The sequence below is a fragment of the Strix uralensis genome, chromosome Z (genome assembly GCF_047716275.1).
Source record: "Strix uralensis isolate ZFMK-TIS-50842 chromosome Z, bStrUra1, whole genome shotgun sequence".
NCBI lineage: Eukaryota > Metazoa > Chordata > Aves > Strigiformes > Strigidae > Strix > Strix uralensis.
This window is the reverse complement of record NC_134012.1, coordinates 87,541,142-87,555,747: the sequence shown is the minus strand read 5'-3', so window position 1 is coordinate 87,555,747 and position 14,606 is coordinate 87,541,142. Positions and strand designations below refer to the sequence as shown.

At 39.0% G+C, this 14,606-nt stretch overlaps 1 protein-coding gene across 1 annotated transcript in view; it reads left to right on the top strand.

The window, feature by feature from the left end:
• TTC33 (tetratricopeptide repeat domain 33) overlaps nt 1-14,606 on the top strand; it is a 55,602-nt gene that overhangs the window by 4,962 nt on the left and 36,034 nt on the right. The window lies entirely within an intron of this gene.

Sequence of the window (14,606 nt, the reverse complement as noted above, 5' to 3'; positions counted from 1 at the left end):
ATGCAAACATTTTTGTAGCTGCACCAGTAGGTGGAGATAGGGTTCTTCTCAATGTACCCTGAAGATGTGCAAAAAGATCATCTAAATACTTAATTTTCTTTTGCAAATAGACACTATCGGGTTTACATTTTTATTGATTTGCATGTAATTTTTCAATTTTGCTAAATAAAAGTTACATCTGCTCTCGCTTCTGATAATATTTATTTATTATCCCATATTGCACTAAAGAAATCTCCATTTCTAAAGCTGGTACTGGATTGGGAAGATCATGGTTTCAACTGGAACATTTTTATGTTTTGGCTGAGCTTATAGAGATTCATTTATGATTAAATAGTGGTGTTACTGTCACTTGGTGTTGCTTTGTCATTTGATGTATATATTAGACTGATTAATAAGGCTTTAATCTTTCTTTTCTTTAGGTTTTGCAGCAACAAAATAAATAAGGACATGTCAAAGTGCTATGAGCAGACCAGATAATAGGTCAAGAAACTGTTTATTTTTCTAGAGAATTCTTTGAGAATGACTTAATTTAATTTTCTAATCTATTTAAAAAAACCCCTGAACTTCTGTGAAGTGCTACTTATTCCACATTTTAGCACCTGAGACTCTTTTTCCCCTGATGGTAATATGCCAGCATCACTTCAATATGTGTAGTTTGTGATTCCTTAACTATATAAACTGTAGTTGAATTTGTTTTTCTCACTAGACTTGTAAGGTGTCAGTGTCAGATGAGGAGGCACACTCCTTTACAAAGTATGTTTACTGTAGAGGTAAGTTAAGTGTTATCAAAAAAATCATATATTTAGCTAATGGAGTAGAAGAGTAATGCCTATTTAAATAAAGTTGAAAAGCCTTTCTGTCATGTTCTTATAACATCTGTATTTGTTCAATCTACCTGTGTCTTTCAAGTTTAGATTATGATAAGTGCTTGATTACTAATGAGATACAAAAGTGCTAAAGTAATAAAATTGCTTTCAGATTATTTTGATAATTCATTTTGATGCATCTAATGTGGCAAAAGGCAAAGATCATTGCCTTTCAATTTCAGTCAATAAAACTGATTTTACTTACATAATACAGTGTTAATAAAAAGGTTTCCCAGACGATCCAACAGCTAAGGTTGGCAGAAGCATTTCAGCAGTTTAATAGGCTGAATTACATTGTGGTGTGGCCTGGGAGAAGTGGGGTATGTTTGAGAGAAGAGGGGTCCAGGAGAGCTGGTTGCATTTTTTCAAGTTATCTCCTCCAAGCTCATGAATTGTTCTTCCTGATGAGGAGAAAATCAAGAACATGTGATAGGAGTCCTGCATAGATGTACATGGGGCTCCTGACAAAATCCAAACATAAAATGGAAATGTAGAAGGGGTGGGAGCAGGGTCAAGTGACGCAGGATGACCATAGAAGACCCTGTCTGAGTATGCAGGGATGAGATTAGGAAAGCCAAAGCCCATCTGAAGTTGAATCTGGTGAGAAATGTGAAAGGTAACAAGACTAGCTTCTACAGATGTATCAACAGCAAAAGGAAGACTGGGAAAAATGTGGGTCTTCTGCTGAATGGGATAGAAAATCTAGTGACAAAGGATGCAGAACAGGCGAAGGTACATGATACCAGAGGGAGAAGTCTGGAGCAAGGAGGATTTACTCTTGGTGGAAGAGGATTGGTGTTTAGACAAAACTGACATATATAAGATCATGGCACCTGATAAGGTGCATCCATGAGAGCTGAGGGAGCTGGTTGATGTAATCACAAAGAGTCTTCAACTGTACTTTAAAGGTCATTAGAAAGGGGTTCCTGAAGGCTGCTAGAAAGCAAATCTCGCTTCTTATCTTCATGAAGGCTAAGAAGGAGGATTCAGGGACTTATAGGCCCATCAACCTCAAATCTGTCCCTGGGAAGGTGAGGAAGGAAATAATTCTGGAAACCATTTTGAAACACAGGAAGTATAAGAAGGTTATTGGGAATAGCTGGCATTGATTAGCAAAGGGGAAGTCATGCTTGGCCAACCTGATAGGTGACAGATTTACCAGAGAATGGTGTGGACTTTCCATCCTTGTTGATACTCAGAACCCAACTTGACAATAACCTGAGCAACCTGCTTTAGCTGACCTTGCTTTGAGCAGGATGTTTGGACTAGGTGATCTCCAGAGGTTTATTCCAATCTTGGTCATTCTGTAATTATATGCCATTAAAACATTTAGAATACAGAAGGTAGTTCCTCAGACTTGACTTTCGCTGTACAGGTTGTTGGTGTGGAACCTTTCTCGGTGCGTGGGAAACTTTATGTTTCTTCATTTTTCATTTTGTTTCACTAGTCCGTATATCTTTGTTGGAATGCTTTGGGTACAGAGAGAGATGCAAAAAGTGGGCAGTCTACTCTGCCTTCTTACCATCTCTGTCTGGTAATTGACCTAATTTAAAGCAAAGATGTATTTTAAATGTTAGAAAATTAGAAGGATTGATTCAGTAGATAATCTGGGAGTCTACAAATTTAGCTTTTATTTCTGGCTGCTAGAATAAATTCTGAAATTCTGTTAGGCTGCTGGTATATTGCATCAGGAATGTTGACACTTCCATAAGAGTGATCTGAAAGCCTTACACAGTTGGATTTTGTAATTAAGTGTAGGGGAGATCACTGAAAAATGCTTATGGTAAAACTGGAAGAATATAGTAAGTACTCCTACAGTTCCTTATAGGCTGAAAATAACTGTTCGGTATCAGTCTTGGATGCAATTTGCATGCCAGGTATAATTAGCTATTCCATATAGTGCTTACCTGTTTCAGAGTGAGTGACCAATAAAAGTGTTCTCCCCCAAAATAGAAGATTTTAAATCTTAGTAGTTATAGCTTTGAGTGTTTTCTGAGGTCAGTCATGCAAAACCACAGAGAAATTAGGTAGGTTTATCACTATAAGTAAAATTGTATAGTACAAATAGGGGCTTAATTAAAATAGTCATGACTTCTAATCAAAATATCTGATCACTTTTCAAATGTTTTTCAGTGTTTAGCATTACCGGCTGGGGTGTGTGTGTATATGTATAAAACTTCCTTGCTGTTAGCTTCCTTGAGAATGCCTTACGCATGATACACTCACTAAAATGAGGCTAAGCATGTGTAAACTGTAACTCATGAGTGCGGAACACATGAGCTGAAACAGAAAAGACTCTGAACAAGTATGGACTTCTTGCCTCAATTTTTTGGGAAAAGCACATGTTGCAGCTTCTCTCTTACTAGTCAGAACATACAATTTGTGTTTCAGGCTTCATAACCTTTCTACAGAATTAAAAAAAAAAAACCTGCAGAGAGTGTTTTACAGTGTTTAACATCCTCCCGTAAACTGCCATGTGAAGTTACACGTTAATTTTTATTGCTAGCTTTATTGTTTTTCCTCATTGATAGAGTTGTTGCTTCCTGGTGATGCATCTAGTTGTCTTCCCTCATTGAGGAGGAAGTTCTTGCAGAATGTTTGTTTTAAGTAGTTCCTTCTGTTTAAATTGCAATTTATCTTTAATTTAGCTATTTTCCTTTTGTTCAGGAAAAGATTATTTTCCGACAATTAGTTATTATTTGGCAAAGCAGGAGTTCAGTTTTGAAACTGTTACTAATTTAGTGCAGATTTTTCTGAGAGTCTGTGCAAGAAGAATTGTAGATAATTTAAACTGTACACAGTTTGAATAATTTTGAGGGTATTTTTGTTAGAATTATTGGTACTTGAGGATATTGAATTGCGACATTGTGATATCCATCTGTATTTGAACGCGTGCATATTTATGTAGGTACATATTTGTAAATATAAATGGAAGGAATATTCATGGAGTAACTGTAGACTGTGGAAGCCTTTATATATATACATATATTTGTATTTTCCTTAAGTAGAAAACATAATTTAATTGATATGTATATATAAATAATCCTATATAATTTAGGCACTAGAGTCAACCCAGATAGGAATCTATATTTATTCAAGGTGTCTTCACAATGTAAGGAAAATGAGGTATCGACATAATTCATCTCACTGAAGAGCTTGAATTGCAACTTGGAGGTTCCTGCTGAGCACTGTTACCCCTATAGATATATTATACATGTACCAGGACCATTTTGTGGTGCTTTTGCCTTCCTGAACAGGGTGGCTGTGGACAAACTGGGAGAGTGCTGCCTGGCCACAGCCATGCCAAGGACCGTTCTGTAAGACTGAGAGTAATGCTGCTGAGGTACCAGTGTGTGGGAGCGTTGCCTGGCACTGGAACTGTGCTAGTGCGGGTACAGCCTGTGAGGCTACTGAATGACTGAAATCTTCATGTAAATGCTTGAGGTTAGGTACCCAAACTTGGGTGAGATGAGTCAGGCCTAACTGCTAATACCTGAGGGTAATTTGTGTGTTACCTGTCTTTGGATTTAAGTTTAGAGGGTCTATTCCTTCTATACATGAAATACAAAATGTGTCTGTTTATTTAAAAAAAAAGTTAGCTAAATATGTAGAGTATGTCACTGCAATTGAAGGAGCATTAAAAAAATCGGTTCTTAAGTAGAAGTTTCATCAGTATATATTAATTTTTTTGTATATAGTAATAGCTATGTAGAGAAGTCATGCCTGACAATTACTTTCCTCTATCCTTCTAATGCACCTGAAGTTACTGGAAAATAATGAATACTTGCCTCTGATTTTTACATTTCATTAAAAAAAAATTGGGTGTTCTTCTTAGTAATCAGTAGGGTAGGAATTAATGGTTTCTGAATTTTTACATTGCTGGCTGTTTCTGTGTCTTCTTTGAAATTTCTAGCATTTTTTTCCAGACAGCTTTTGTTTATAACCGAATAAAATATTTGCATCTAATCCCTGAATAACTCTGTAGTACTACTTAAGAACCTATAAGGAACTATATAACATAATGGACATTAAATGAATAATGTAAAAATATAAATATTTTTATTATTTTTGTTACTTACAATATTTTACATATAGCTGTGCTTGAAAAATTAATTAAAAATATGTGAAAGCAGATTTCTAGCCTTGTAAATTATACACAAGTAGCATTAATTTTTACCGTTTTTACGTTATTCTTTTGACAGTCTGTGATTTTTCTTGTGTGTGTGTATGCCATGCAGCCTTTGAGACATTTTCCCTCAGCAATGATTAACAACCTTTTGCTGTATATGAGGGATAATAAGTGTATACAGCAGAGTGCACGTGGTGCATTTTCATTTCCTCTAAGTGTTGTGTTGAGATGAAGTGCTCCACTGCGAGTTTCTCTCCAAGTTGGCTTATTTTCATAGTTGATCTCTGAAACTGTCTTCATTCCTTTTTTTCTTGCTGTGTATTGCTGTTATAAACTGTCTGGGACAGGGGCCATCTTTTAAACTAGTAGACAGCAAAATGAGCAGTATAGCCATCCTGCAGAAAACAACTTCTGCTAGCAGGTCTGTGCTGGTAGATGGCAGCTAGAGATTCATGTAAATACTTAAATGAAAAAGTCTATCTAGCAAGTTAAAGAATATGTTTCTGACTTGAAGTTTTCCCCATAACTTCAGCTAGATATTCTAATAATGCAGCTTTTAAAATTAGAGAATTCTATTATTTATATACATACTATAATACAACTTTAAAAAAATCTAATAATTTACTTTAATCTAAGCAATTTTTTACAGAGAAGTACAACCTGGGGCCTTTTTCACATCCTTTGCTTGACAGACACTAGCAAGAGTTGCTCTGTTGAAGTACTGTTGTCAGTGTCCAGGATTTCCTGTATTAATGAGATCATGTATTGTGACGGGCATACTGTAAAATATGATTGTATTTAATTTTTTAAAATTACAGTTTTGTGGTTTTGTTTATTGTCCAGATCTACTGTTAAATACACCTTGTTTCTTTTATTTGACTAATAAAACATTTGTATTTAGAAATTATTTTTTCATAAGACCACTTCTCTTCATAGAGAAAAAAAATGAAGCGGTTTCCTAATCTAATACCTTTGTGCAGTTGCTCTTAAACAAAGACTAGTTACTGTTGCTGACAAAGATAATATTCCTCTCCACCCCCTTTGTTTTAACTGTCTTTGTTTCATGGAAATTGATTTTGAAACAGTAATTTAGTATCTCTTGCATGATCTTTGTTGAACATGATGTGTACCTGTTGTCCTTATCTTCTAAAATTAATGTACTGAATTTAAGGGTCCTAATTTCCCATCAGGATTTGTTTCAGGAGTGTTCTGAAGAAGTAGGATATGACAGTGTGTTTTGTTGCAAAGATCTTGTTTTCTATAGGTATGTCAACTTGTTTTCTAGTTCTCTAAATGGTGTCCTCCACATGTTATGGTGTATCATGAACGTATCCTTAAACTGGAAAGGATGCTTGGTAGTAAAGGCTCAGAACAAAAGCTTTTGAAGGATTAGTTCAGATAGCAGGTGGGAAAAATCAAGGGTGTTACATTGTCTTTTTTTCTTTGTGGAAATATTCCATGTTACAGGATTGCTAATTGTTTTAAGAGTTGACTTCACAACATAATGTATTACCACAAGAAAAATTATTTGTAAGGATCTTGTATACTAACAAGACACACATTTGATGTGGTCATCAAATTAATAAAAATTTAATTTATTGTGGATCTTGATTTTTCTCTACTGCTCTTTGTCTTATTCATTTATTTACATGGGAGTTAACTAGTCATTTTGTTGACAATTATTGAATTATATTAGGTCTGAGGTAATTGAAAACAAGGGCTGGTATACATGCTACCTAGCTTTGGTGGTTTACAAGTCAAGTGCCTAGTCAAAGGTTGCAGTTCCATCCCTGGTTAAGCCAATTTCAGTCAAGGTCAATGTGACCCATTTCTCCTGCTGTCTCCTTTCCAACCCTTTGCAGTGGTCCCATTTTTTTGTTTTACCCTGGGGGGAGACAACTTGGAGTACTGGTTTGTCATTGGGCTGGACAAGATGCCTAGCTAGAAAATAACCTCTTTCTGGTTTGTGATCTGGTTCACAAATGCTTTTGCCAAAATAGGAGAGAGAACAGGTATTAGAGTAAGTGGCCAAACAGCAAGGGAAATGGAGACAAGCCTTCTTTCACTTATGTGGTATTGTTGTCTAGTTGTTGCTCATGTGTTCTTGTTACTATATTGCATCTGTAATTTGAAATGGATGCCTGTGAATATAATTTCAATCACAGGCCAGACATTTCAGTTTTTACATTTTTCATATGTTCGTCTCCTTCAGAATGAGTCTAATTCTTCTCTCACTTTATCACTGGACCTTGAAAAAATTAGTCTTACTTAGCCCGTAAGGGACTGTGCCAAGGTGTTAATATGCAGAGCAGTTGTTTCATCTAATCTTAGCAGTACATAACTGATGTACACTTTTTTACAGCAGGTAGGTGCAGAGAGTCATAAAAGGATAGAATTATTAACATATGTTGCCAAGTACTTATGGTAAACTGTGTAACATATATGAAATAGATGATAGACATTGTACATTTTTCTTCCAACAGTCATTTGGGTGACCAGTGCATCCATCCAAATCTCAAGAGAAGAATCGTGGTTTTTATAATATCATGCTCGATTTTCTAATACAGTGTTTAAATACCATAAGTCAGATATTTTAGACAAAGAATCATAGAGTGGTTTGGGTTGGAATGGACCTTAAAGATCATCTAGTTCCAACCCCCCTGCCATGGGCAGGGACACCTTCCACTAGACCAGGTTGCTCAAAGCCCCGTCCAACCTGGCCTTGAACACTGCCAGGGAGGGGGCAGCCACAGCTTCTCTAGGCAACCTGTTCCAGTGTCTCACACTCTCACTTGTAAAGAATTTGTTCCTTACATCTAATCTAAATCTACCCTCTTTCAGTTTAAAACCATTACCCCTTGTCCTGTCACTAAACTCCCTGATAAAGAGTTCCTCCCCATCTTTCCTGTAGCCTCCTTTTAAGTACTGGAAGGCCACTATAAGGTCTCCCCAGAGCCTTCTCTTCTCCAGGCTGAACAATCCCAACTCTCTCAGCCTGTCCTCATAAGGAAGGTGCTCCAGCCCCCTGATCATCTTTGTGGCATCCTCTTGAACTGCTCAAGTGGGTCCTCCTTAGGTTGGGGCCCCAGAGCTGGACACAGTACTCCAGGTGGGGTCTCACAAGAGTGGAATAGAGGGGGGGAATCATGTCTCTTGACCTGGTGGCCGCACTTCTCTTGATGCAGCCCAGAATATGGTTGGTTTTCTGGGTTGCAAACACACATTGCTGGCTCCTGTTGAGCTTCTTGTCAACCAGCATCTCACGTCCTGGTCCTCAGGGCTGCTCTCATTCCACTCATCACCCAGCCTGTGTTTGTGCTTGGGACTGCCCCGACCCATCTGCAGGACCTTGCACTTGGCCTTGTTGAACTTCATGAGGTTTGCATGGGTCCACCTCTCCAGCCTGTCCAGGTCCCTCTGGACGGCACATCCCTTCCCTCCAGCATGTCAACTGCACCACACAGCTTGGTATCACCAGCAAACTTGCTGAGGGTGCACTCAATACCACTATCCATGTCACTGACAAGGATGTTAAACAGCACTGGTCCCACCACCAAACCCTGAGGAACACCACTCATCACTGGTCTCCACTTGGACATCAAGCCATTTACTGCAACTGTTTGAGTGCAACCATCCAGCCAATTCCTTATCCACCAAGTGGCCCACCTGTCAAATCCATGTCTCTCCAATTTATAGACAAGGATGTCATGCAGGACATTGTCAAATGCTTTGCACAAGTCCAGCTGGATGACGTCAGTTGCTCTTCCCTTATCCACCAACGCTATAACCCTGTTGTAGAAGGCCACCAAATTCATCAGGCTCGATTTACCCTTAGTGAAGCCATGTTGGCTGTCACCAATCACCCTTATTTTCCATATGCCCTCACATAGTTTCCAGGGGGATCAGCTCCATGATCTTGCCCTGCACAGAGGTAAGACTGACTGCCTATAGTTCTCCAGGTCTTCTTTTTTAACTTTTTTAAAATTGAGGGTTATGTTTCCCCTTTTCCAGTCAGTGGGAACTTCACCAGACTGTCACAGCTTCTCAAATATGATGGATAGTGGCTCAGCCACTTCATCCGCCAGTTCCCTCAGGACCCACTGATGCATCTCATCAGGTCCCATGGACTTGTGCACCTTCAGGTTCCTTAGGTGTCTCAAACCTGATCTTCTCCTACAGAGGGCAGTTCTTCATTCTCCCAGTTCCCGCCTTTGCATTCTACATCTTGGGTGGTGTGGCTGGAGCCTTTGCCCAAAGAAGTCACGGAGTACCTCAGCCTTTTCCATGTCTTGGGTAACCAGGTCTCCTGTATCCTTCCAGAGAGGGCCCACATTTTCTCTAGTCTTCCTTTTATTACTAGTGTATCTGTAAAAGCTTTTCTTGTTGCCTTTGATGTCCCTGGCCAGATTAGTTCTATCAGGGCTTTGGCCTTCCTAACCTGATCCTGCACTGCTTGGACAGTTTTTCTATATTCCTCCCTGGCTACCTGTCCTTGCTTCCAACCTCTGTAGGCTTCCTTTTTGTGTCTCAGCTTGTCCAGGTGATCCTTGTTCATCCATGCAGAGCTCCTGGCATTCTTACCTGACTTCCTCTTTGTTGGGATGCCTTGTTCCTGAGCTTGGAGGAGGTGATCCTTGAATATCAACCAGCTTTCTTGGGCCCCTCTTCCCTCTAGGGCTTTATCCCATGCTTCTCTGCGAAGCAGATCCCTGGAGAGGCCAAAGTCTGATCTCCTGTAGTCCAGGGTAACGAGCTTGCTGTGCACCCTCCTCACCGCCCTAAGGAACTTGAACTCCACCATTTCATGGTCACTGCAGCAAAGGCTGCCCTTGAACTTCACACTCCCCACCAGCCCCTCCTTGTTGATGAGAACAAGGTCCAGCATAGCACTACTTCTCACTGGCTCATGTATCACCTGGAGAAGGAAGTTAATGCGTTCCAGGAACCTCCTGGATTGCTTATGTTCTGCTGAACCATACCTTTCTGCCTCGGAATTGTGCGTGGTTCACTAGTACCATATATATTCACAGAGATAATGCATCTCTCCCCTCTTTCTTACTTCCTGAAGACCAATCATATAAATTTTATTTTCATGAAGAACTGAAGTTGACTATTTTTTAGCCAGTTCAAACTGATAATTTTTACAGGCTGCCATTCTTACTGTGTATTGGATGTGTTTTCATGCTGGTTTCTGGAGTTGTACTGGCTCTAGCAACTAGATGGCAAGTCTTAAAAAACTTTGTTTGTTTTATCTTTGACCTGTCAGCTGGTAATAGAAATCTAATGTAGTAGACTGTGGCTTAAGCTTTCTGTCTCCTGAAAAAATTAAGAAATAACAGTTAAGACAAAATGCAGTTCAAAGTTGTAGATTTTTTTCAGACTGGGTTCTTTGGAGAAGTGATGTTGGCAATGAATAATGGCTTGTATTCAGCTGGCTCCACAATCCTATTTTACTGTTAAAAATGGAAAACACCTGTTAAATAATAGCATAAACTTACTGACAGGAGTTCTGCAGCCTAGACTTCTCTGTAGGAAGTTGTATTTGTCTGGAAGCTTTAATACAAGCTTTCCTTTTCCTGGCAATTGGCTCTTGTGGTGATAAATTCACCCTCAGTGATTTTGGTTGTTGACGTAGATGTTTTTAATTATCTAGTCTGTCAGTGAAACTCTTCTGTTTGTCAGAGGCTAACTTTCCCTGATATTGCTCACTGATAACTTACTTTCCTGGACATATTTTTTTAAGTATTGCCTGTTCTAAAATAGAATTGTAGTTCAGTGAAGTATTTCAACTTTCAGTCTTCAATGAGCATTTCTGATCTGAATTTGATTAATATATACTGAGACTTCAAAAAGGACTTAAATAGGGGCTTAATAAAGAAAACGTTTGTATAAAGCATTCTGGGGTGTAGGATCACATGTTGAGATTGAAATAAAAGTTTTCCAGTATAGAAGATAAGTTTTAATTGAGCCCTTGCTAGACCATCTTTCACTGCCAAATCGAAAAATCTGTTTGTAGAGCTCTCAGTATGAAGGTGGTAGGAAGCGATTTGCTAAAGATGCCATTTTTTTATAATGCATTCAGTTTCACAACCATCACAACATTTGTTTTGTTTAGTAAAGCATGGACTGTGAACTTCTCCAACAGCCAAACGTATACCTGAGGTGTTAAAGCTAAGATGTGAAACCGTTAAAATATAGCAGTGTTACTGCTGCCTAAAAAAGCTCTCTTTGTGTTTTGTGCAGCTAAATGGAGAATTACACTGGGGTGCTGCTTGATGTTTTAAAACAAACTAATATTTGGACAGGTCATTACCTCAATTAGACTTTCAATTTGGTTTAAGAAGCAAAAGCTTTTATAATGGTGCAAAGCAGGGCAAGAAAGTAGACTGAGGTGAGGAGAGTACAGAATGACTTTTGAGGACTCATTTAGAATGACTCTACAACTTTAAGACATTTGTATTTGCCTTTCAAAAGTGTGGCAGAATTCCAGTACTTCTGTATTGTGGGTGGAATTGAATGAATGAGGTTTCAGAAATTATTTATTTTAGTAGCTGATTTCTTTTGTGGAATTCAAAGTGAGAAAGCAATTCCAAACAACAGTGCAAAAAATTTTAGAAGTATTGTGGACATACAGAATAAAAGAAATTAGTACTAAAATTAGAATTGTAAATATTAAAATGCCCTAATTAATTTACAGAACAAAGGAAGTTTTATGTAAAGTAGTAGTATAAACAACTATTACATGGAGCATGGCATATCTATGGGGAAAATCTTTTAACCTGGCTTTTTTTTCTTGGTAATTTATAGTTTTTTAATATATTTTAACTGATTATGAGGGTGCCCAAGTTACTTAGTTTTGGTCATCATATTTTGGTAATAAATTGAGAGAAATTTTAAATATTGAACACTGGAAAAAAACCCACCAAGGTGTGTATATTTCTCAGTCAAAGAAAATTCATTGATGCTCTTAGAGTTTGTGGATGGTAGGTTTTGTTAAATCCAGGAAAAGGATTTGTAGACAGATAAGACTTTTGCGAGTCAGACTTAATTATGTTTATCTAATCAGTGGGATCAACTTAATGTTTAAAGAATGAAGGCAGTAAGGAATATACATTAAAGAGCATATTTTTATAATTAATTGAGACACGGATCCTTTCTTCAGATGCAACACTGAAGCGATAAAGCTTTGATTGCTTCCCTTTTTTTTTCTCCAGAAGAAGGGATCTTCCAGTTCACAGAGGCATTACAGCTGTGTGCATTATTGCAACAAACAAGTGTCTGTTGTCCTGTTTACATTTCTGAAAGTGTGTTGTAAATCTGTGGGTGGTTAAATGGAAATGGAGTCCTTCCAGAGCTCAGAATATTCTTTGTAGATGTTCCGTGCTAGGTAGAGCATAGCATTTGAGTTACAAAATAAAAGGAGGAATTAATTTTAGAAGTTAGGATTCAGAAGCATAGGATACTGTGGACTAAATGACTTAAAGTATTCCTATCCAGTAATTAATGTAGGTAAAAAAATTATTAATCTTCTGTTGAATCTTTAATGTTTCATTTTACATCTCATGCTGTGCTATGTGAAGTATTGAAGGAGATTGTTCAAACAGTTCTTGCTGTTACTCTCTTTCGATAGGCACTATTATGTGTATGCAAAATTACCCTGCCAACAAAAGTCATCAGTCTGAATCTATTGGTTCTTGCAAGGTTGCTTATCAGCAGACATGTAACAGCATTGTAACTGACTAACCAGCAGTGTCATGGAAATTGGAGCACAAACTTTCCTCATCTGTCCCTTTACAGAACATTTTTGCCTAGTGACACCAAGGCTCGCCAGTCCTTGTCCCTGCAATGCTGGCAGTGAGAGTTCGCACTCTTCTTGCCACTTTCATGTGTATGATTTGCATGTTAGTCATTTTGGGATTTAGAAGTGTCTGATACATTCCTTTAGTTCTGGATGGTGACATCCAGTCTCTGTACGGTCTGTATATGTGTATATTATGTCCTTGTAGGTAGATTGCACTGTTTATTACACATTTATATTTCACTTATTTCAGGAGACTTCATGTTTTTTGCTGACTAGTATTTGCATTGGTACTTTAGTTTACATCAGCACTTTCTAATAGCTTCAGCTATCTGGGGAGGTTTATAGGGTACCTGTCTACTTAATTTATTGGTACTTTCATGAAAAATAAATTAAAATTGCCCCTTAAGTCTTAAAATGCCATTGAGAATTACGTGTTTCCTCTAGTAACAGTCCAGACAGGAAGCCCAGAGAATCGCAAGGGTTCTGTGATCCCCTCGGGTTAAATTAAGGTGAAACAACACCAAATGACCGGTTAAAATGTTTTACTTGCAGTAGAGAACAATTTAAACTTGGAACAGGATAATAAGCAGTGAGGTCTCTTATAAATCTATAAGAAAGAAAAGAAAGAAAAGGAAAGAAAAAGAAAGGAGAGAAAGAGAATCAAAGAAATCTGGATCACCACCCCTGGATCCAGCGTTGTCTCAGGTCCGGTAATCTTGGGTGGTAGATGAGGAGGGGCAGATATTCCACAAATTCATTTCCATGAGAGATGAGGAAAAAGGTGGAACGTGAGTTCCAGTTGAGTCGGAGGTCGTGGCCCAGCTTTGGTTTTTCCTCTGTTCCCAGAGATCTTATTGGTCATCCTAGAGGTGATCACCTCTTATCAGGTCTTGTGACCACTTCAGTGGTAAAGGTGCGAAGTCATTAGCAAGGCAAGCATGGTGTCTGGCTTGCACAATACAGCGACAAAGTATTGGGCTTAGTGATACTTTTGCTTGAGGGGAAACACCTGGTTTAGTCCATGTCTCCCCCTCTGAGGCTTATTTAAGGAGTTTGTCAATGCAACTGCAAAGGAGTGGGGGGTGCATCCTTTGATACACTCCTGCTTCCTTGAGTGACGTTCCTTAGATTAATCCAAAGGCCACAGCTTGTCCTTGAGGTTTGCTGTGTCGATGAGTGAGTCATTACTTCTTTCAGTTCCTTACACCTTTGTCTTGTACAGGCTGGAGCGATGGGCTAAGGCCAACTGTAGGAGTTTCAATAAGGCCAAATGCCGGGTGCTGCACTTGGGCCACAACAACCCCCAGCAGCGCTACAGGCTTGGGGAGGAGTGGCTGGAGAGCTGCCAGTCAGAGAGGGACCTGGGGGTGTTGATTGACAGCCGGCTGAACATGAGCCAGCAGTGTGCCCAGGTGGCCAAGAAGGCCAATGGCATCCTGGCTTGTATCAGAAATAGTGTGGCCAGCAGGGACAGGGAAGTGATCTTACCCCTGTACTCAGCACTGGTGAGGCCGCACCTCGATTCCTGTGTTCAGTTTTGGGCCCCTCACTACAAAAAGTACATTGAATTACTCGAGCGTGTCCAGAGAAGGGCAACGAAGCTGGTGAAGGGTCTGGAGCACATGTCGGACGAGGAGCAGCTGAGGGAACTGGGGTTGTTTAGTCTGGAGAAGAGGAGGCTGAGGGGAGACCTCATTGCCCTCTACAATTACCTGAAAGGAGGTTGCAGAGAGCTGGGGATGAGTCTCTTTAACCAAGTAATAAGGGATAGGACAAGAGGGAATGGCCTCAAGTTGCACCAGGGAAGGTT